The sequence below is a fragment of the Panulirus ornatus genome, chromosome 12 (genome assembly GCF_036320965.1).
Source record: "Panulirus ornatus isolate Po-2019 chromosome 12, ASM3632096v1, whole genome shotgun sequence".
Lineage (NCBI taxonomy): Eukaryota > Metazoa > Arthropoda > Malacostraca > Decapoda > Palinuridae > Panulirus > Panulirus ornatus.
In genome coordinates this window covers 22,876,491-22,883,762 of record NC_092235.1, presented here as the reverse complement: position 1 = coordinate 22,883,762, position 7,272 = coordinate 22,876,491, and the positions used below count along the sequence as shown (strand labels likewise).

Sequence of the window (7,272 nt, the reverse complement as noted above, 5' to 3'; positions counted from 1 at the left end):
ATAGAATGAATCTTGGATTATTACCCCACTTTAGGTATGACCCCAATCATTGATTAGCCTTCTTCAGGTATGACCCCAATCATTGATTATCCTCCTTCAGGTATGACCCCAATCATTGATTATCCTCCTTCTTCAGGTATGACCTCCAATCAGAGGCTTAGGTCGTGAAGAACACGTCTGGTACCAGTTTCCCCACCTGGGTTCATCGCCTTGTTCATCCCCCACATGACAGCGAGGCTTCGAACACGTGAGTTCAAAGATCCAATCTTTCACTAGTATTTTGATATTCCACCTTTGTTTTGATATTCCGTGATATTCCATTGTTTTGATATTCCATTGTTTTGATATTCCGTTATGTATATGTGTTTGGTTCATCTTTGGCAAATCAGGGAAGGAGATAGGCAGGTAAGTCACACAAATATTACATATACATTCATGTATGGTTTCTTACGCTGTATATATATATACGTGTATTTTTTTTTTCTTTTTTGTTATCTCACTCGTTGATTAATTCGATTTGTTTTGAATGATCAATGGGGGTCAGTCGTGTTCGGGTGTGTTGCTTCTGGTCTGTTTTTGATGGTTCCATTGTGAAGGGGGGGGGGGGTCAAAGGGGATTAATTGCTCATTTGGGAAGAGGCGTTGATCAATCAGTCTTCATTGTGGATTCATCTGATTAATGGCCGTTGATCGGTCCTGTGAACCGGTGTGATCGGTCTGGTCTGTCATATTAATCTGGTAAACTGATCGTCACCGTTGATCGGTCCTTTGAACCGGTGTGATCAGTCTCGTCAAGTCATATTAATCCGGTAAACTGATCATCACCGTTGATATGATCGTGTGATCAATCCCCCATTAATCGGATTCAATTCGGTTTTGGTCCCATGTTTTGTGTTGGATTAATTGATTATTCTTTCAGGGTTAATCTTCACGTATTTTGTCATATTTCGTTTTTTGTAGGTATTAATCATAGGTACGAGTGTGTGTATATATATATATATATATATATATATATATATATATATATATATATATATATATATATATATATCATAAGGGTGACTCATGTGTTCTTAACGCGTGTCAGAACGTCTGTATGAGCTCCTCGTCTGTTGTGGCCTGTCGTTGTTTACATTCTTAGCTTCGCGAAGAGAACACAAAGGCCTCAGTGCCGGACCCCCACGAGGTCAGAGGTCAAGGGTCGGTGTTTATGCGTCTGTTTGACCGCGTGGGACGGGGGGGGGGGGGGAATGGATGGTCAGTGTGTGTGTGGGGTGGAGGGAGGGAGGGAGGGAGAGGGAGGGAAGGGCGAGGGTATATTTATATATATTTATGTATGGGCTGGACGAAACCACCCCACTTCCCCCACCCACTTCCCCCACCCACTTCCCCACCCCCTCCTTCCCCCAACTACCCCTTCCCCCCTCACTCCCCCCCCCCAGCCCCCCCATGATTCACGTCCCTGTGTTTACCTAAGTGGTCGGGTTTGTACTCATCATCTCAAGTTAGTGGATTCGTATTTCGGGTGCCCGTAAATGGGGTAGGTTCCTCGTGTGTGTGTGTGTGTGTGTGTGTGTGTGTGTGTGTGTGTGTGTGCGCGGCCCCCCCCCCCCCCCAGCCTAAGCTAGGTTACCCATTTATCTGCCAGTCTCGAGGAGGGGGAGGATGAACACCTTGGTTGGGTGTGGGCCGAATGCCACACACACACACAGACGCCTAGGGTTCGAACCCGTCCACGGATTTGGCCCGTGCTGGCTCTTGGTCAGTCATTTGAGTATTGTAAGTTTAAATGTTATTCAAAATGGTTGTGAGTGGTTGGTTATGATGATAATAACCTTGTGCAGTATTTTCATTATATGATGCTTGTTATATATACATATATATGTGACGTATATATACTTATATGTGCTATCAATATGTATGCATACGTAATATGTGACTTTGGTATATTTACACATATGTAACGCTGGTATACATACGTATAATTGACGCTAGTGTGTATATTATATATATATTATATATATATTTTATATATATATATATATATATATTTTTATTATATAATTTTTTATATATATTTCATTTTCTATTCGCCTTTCCTGCATTAGGGAGGGGAGCGTAGGGCTGGGGTCTTTTAGGGATAATATCCTCACTTGGCCCCCTTCTCTGTTCCTTTCCCTTTTGGAAAAATTTTAAACGAGAAACACATCATTTTAAATTGACATAATTCACATCACTCGAAAATCTGCACTTGGACAGTGAAACGCGAAATTCCACCAATTTTCCCTCGAATATCGGCGAATATTGTTGCTTGTCTGAATATTAACCCCCCTACCCCCTTTTTTTCCCCTATGTCAATTTTGTATTATTTTTGTATCTTTTTTTTTTTGGGGGGGTGGGGTTTTTTTTTCCCTCTTGTCCTGTTAAAAAACAAAACACACCCCACACCAATCTATTTTCCAAAATTGTTGTCTTTTTTTTTTTTTTCCCCCCAAACCCCTTCACCTCCCCACACCACCTCACCCTCTTCTTCTCCCCACCACCCCAAAATTTTTGCGTTGTGTGGGGGTGTGGGGAAGGGAGAGAGAAGAAATCTCCCAAATTCATTATTCTCCCCCTGCGTCACCCCTGTAATTTAACCCCCGAGTTATTGACATGCTAAATTAGCCTAGTCTCATTCCACCACACCCCACAAACCCCCCCACACCACCACCACCCCACAAAAAACCCCACCCCTCAACCCCACACAACCACACCACCCCACACCCCCACCCCCCACCCCACACATCACCTTGCGTGGGGGTGTGTGTGGGTGGGTGTGGGAGGGGAAAGGGGGAGGGAGAGAAGAGCACACCACACCCCCAAAACTCCCTTGCTGTGGGGGTTTTGTGTGTGGTGTGGGGGGGAAGGAGGAGGGAGAGACACACCTTTTCTTGATTAATCCCCTCCCCCGTGTCTTAATTACATTGGGCAAGTGGGGGTGGTCCATTTTGTGTGTGGTGTGTGTGTTGTGGTGTGTGTGGTTTTGTGTGTGTTTTGGGTTTGGTGGTTCTCTAATTGGGGATTGGTGGATGAAGATTGGCCCCCCCCCTCGGGCTTTGTGTCCGCTATTTCGGGTTCCCAAACTCTTGTTTACTCTCTTCTCTTCTCTCTCCTTTTCTCTCTCTCTATCTCTCTCTCTCTCTCTTTTCTCTCCCCTTCCCCCCCCCTCTTTTTCAGTTCTCCCCCCACACACCACAACAACAACAACAACAAGTGTTATGATCCGGAGTTTCTGTTCTTCTCTCTCTCTCTCTCTATCTCTCTCTCTCCTCTCTCTCTCTCTCTCTCTCTCTTCTCTCTTTATCTATCTATCTATCTATCTATCTATATATCTATCTATCTATCTATTTTTTCACTTCCATCCACAACAACCAAAAAAGGTATTTTCTGGAAGTTATCTGTTCTCTCTCTCTCTTCTCTCTCTCTCTCTCTCTTCTCTCTCTCTTCTCTCTTCTCTCTCTCTCTCTCTCTCTCTCTCTTTTGGGCAAGGGGCGTGTGTGGGGGGGGGGAAAGGGGAGAAACAGTGGAAAAAGTTATGGAAGGGTGAGAGAGAGAGAAAAAGAGAGAGGAGAGAGGAGAGAGAGAGAGGAAGGATTGATGAAGACGAGAGTGAGAGAGAGAGATAACTCCAGAAATAACTCTAGTTGTTGTTGGGGGAAGTTATGGAAGGGTAAAAGAGAGATAGATAGATAAGGAGTTGTGAGAGAGAGTGAGGTGAGAGAGAGAGAGAGTGAGATGTGAGAGAGAGAAGATCATGATTGCAGGACCTGAAGCATTGTTTGTTCTTTCCCAGAGTCAGTGAAGTGGTGTTGGCGATTGTAACGCAGAATTGTACACAGGGGTAGTGTAGGTGTGTGTGTGGTTGTGTGTTCGGTGTTGTGTTGTGTGTCTGTGTGAATGTGAGTGTGTGTGTGTGTGTTTGGTGTGTGTGTGTGTGTGTGTGGTGTGTGTCTGTGTGTTACAGAAGGAGATTTTACACTCGTGTTGCGCGTCTCTTAACCCCTTTTGTGTATGTCCTGTCTAGTACTCCTGTGTAAATCACACACACAACCCACACAACACACACAACACACACAACACACACACACACACACCGGCCTAAGCCCAGGGTCCCATTTCGGACCAGCCCCGAGGGGAAAACGAACACCTTAGTTGTGATGTGGACTTGTCTCTTCGAGGGAACGCTATGATGACATGACCACAAGGCATTATTACAAGACTCAGAGGGTCATAATTACATTTAACTATATATAATATATATATATATATATATATATATATATAATATATTATCTATATATTGGACAATTACATGTTTACAAATGGCGACCTAGCTTCGTCTCTTCGTTCTCTTGTGTCTCCCTGATGATGTGATTATTACACGAAAGTGCAATTGGGTGGGTCGGCGTTGGGTCTGACAGGGTCTCTCTCTCTCTCTCTCTCTCTCTCTCTCTCTCTCTCTCTTCTCTCTCTCTCTCTCTCTCTCACGCACGGTGTTGTTGCACACACATCTTCATATGCTCGAGGTGTGTGTGTGTGTGTGTGTGTGTGTGTGTGTGTTGTGTGAGTTGTGTGTGGTGTAGCAGCATTATGATACACACATCACACCGACGTCCTTCCGAGGTGACCACGGTAAAGGGGGCTGGGGCTGTTGGGCGCGCGCGGCGCGCACTCGGCCTGTTTTAAGTGCGCTCGTAAACACGCTTGAGAAGCGCACTCCACACACACACACACACACTCACACACACACACACACATATGGGATGTCTTCTGTCCGCTGTGGTTCTATGTGTCTGTTTTTTTGAAGAGGGCAGTGTGGGCCACCAGATCTCGCGTCTGTTGTCTGTCTTTGTCTGTCTGTCTGTCTTTCATGTTGTCTCTTGTCTGTCTTTCTGTCTGTCTGTTCTGTCTGTCTTTGTCTGTCTGTCTGTCTCTTGTACTTGTCTGTCTGTTGTCTGTCTGTCTCTTGCTGTCTAGTTCTGTTCTGTCTGTTTCTTGTCTGTGTCTGTCTGTCCTCTTGTCTGTCTAGGTGTCTGTGTTGTCTGTTCTTGTGATTGGAATTGACGGGGTTGTTATCGTCCTGTCTGTGGTTTCGTCTGTCCGGGGGCACAGTTACCAGGTCTCTCTCTCTCTCTCTCTCTCTCTCTCTCCTCTCTCTCTTCTCTCTTCTCTCTCTCTCTCTCTCACCTGCGGCACAGCGCGAGATCTGTGTCTGTAAGGGCCACCGGGGTCATGATGAGTATGTGCGCCTCACCCCCCCGGGATGATAAAATTAGAGTCGAAACTCCCAAACCAGTGTCCACGGGAAACTCGCCCATGCCGAAGTCCAGTGTCCTTAAGGCGCCAGATTGCGTGTCAGTTAATGTTCCTCAGAATGGCCCTTAACGGGTAATCCTTTTGTCCATCAAGGGTCACTCACGACCGTAATCAATTTGTTTGGATGACACTTATCACTCTACCGTACTCCCAGGAAGGGCGGTTTATGGCCCTTAATGACCCGAGATCGGCCGCACCATGTATCTACTCCTTTTCTATCCTTATCTATCTCTCCAGGATAGATATTTCATTGATGTATTTGCAACTTTTTTTCATCCCAACGCACGCAGGATTTAGGCTGGGAGAGGCATGGGTAGTTAGTGGATCGTTACAACTTGTTTAAGGATAGTTACGGATAGGTGTTGTCTTTGTTGTGTGTGTGTGTGTTGTGTGTGTGTGTGTGTTAAAACCTGGCTTATATTTCGGGTCCGCGCCAGATGGATAGTATTCTAGAGATATCATCAAAATCCTGTGGGGAAACCTTTTTATGCTCCCTGACGGCACCGGTGTGTCACTGGAGTGGACACCCTGACGGCTCGAGGACGCCGCTTCCAGCTGGCTACGACGGCTCGGCACCGGTATCTCGCTCGGTGGCCTACGGACGACTCCGGTATCCTCGGTCGGTGGCTACGACGGCACGGTATCCTCGCTCGGTGGCCCCGACTGGTTCCGGTATCCTCACTCGGTTGGCCCCGACTCGGCACCGGTATCCTGCTCGGTGGCCCACGATGGCCGGTATCCTCGTCGGTTGGGCCTACGACGGCACCGGTATCCTCGCTCGGTCCGACCTACGATGGCACCGGTATACTCGCTCGGTGGCCCACGACGGCACCGGTATCCTCACTCGGTGGCCTACGACAGCTGCACCGGAATCCTACTCGGTGGCCTCTCGTCGGTGTTGATACTACCCATACGCTCACTAGTGCACCACCCCTCCCTCCCTTTCCCCTCATAGCAGTTACCATATCCCTGTTCATGGGGGGGGACCCCCCCTCCCCCCACAGCGACGGGCCGATGCGGGGGAGGGGGGGGACCCCCCTCACAGCGATGCCGCATGCGTACCATTTTTTTTGTGTAAAATGATGGACGCCATTCACAGTCGTGCTCTTGAAATGGCTCTGTTCGTGTTATTAGTACGCGTTGTGGATTTCACGTGGTTTACACTTCTCTCTCTCTCTCTCTCTCTCTCTCTCTCTCTCTCTCTCTCCTCTCTCTCTCTCTCTCTCTCTCTCTCTCTATTCTATTTCTATCTTATCTCTCTCTGTCTCTTGTATCTATTATCTCTGTTCTCTATGTATTCTATTTATCTCTGTCTCTATGTATATATCTATCTACTATCTATCTATGTTTACCTATCTACCTATGTATATATCTATCCTGTCCTTCTTATCTCTTCTCTCTCTCTCTCTCTCTCCTTCTCTCTTCTCTCTCTCTCTCTCTTGTCTATTGAAATTATCTATCTAACTAGGTATGTATCTATCTGGTCTATCCTTTCCTTTCTTATCTCTCTCTCTCTCTCTCTCTCCTCTCTCTCTATCTCTCTCTCTCTCTCTCTCTCTCTCTCTCTCACACGCACGCAAGCAAGCAATTAATGCTAACGCGCTGTAATTAGCCCATCAGACCGTCACGCTCGTTCATCATACCGCTGATTGGGCCCTCGCTCGTTGAGTGGACCTGTCGCCAGCCCGGCCGGGCCTGCCCTCCACAGTGTCCTCGCACGTGGCCTGTCTGTCCTCGGCACGAGACCTGTCTACTATGTGCTCACTACTTGTCCTCAGGAGTGGGCCCCCATTATTCTCCACTGGTTGTGTCATTGTGCTCAGCACAAGCATTACGCTCTTCAGTGGCCTCGCCCCCGCCCACTTGCCCCTCCCCCACCTTCAGTATGCTGTGTTCATGGCCCCCCCCCCCCCC

General features: G+C 47.3%; 1 non-coding gene across 1 annotated transcript; it reads left to right on the top strand.

Moving 5' to 3' along the window:
• The first annotated feature begins 2,762 nt into the window (after positions 1-2,762).
• Positions 2,763-2,910, top strand: LOC139752281 (small nucleolar RNA SNORA64/SNORA10 family). The gene has a single exon (XR_011713532.1). It is a non-coding gene; the product is annotated as a small nucleolar RNA SNORA64/SNORA10 family (small nucleolar RNA).
• Positions 2,911-7,272: the final 4,362 nt, after the last annotated feature.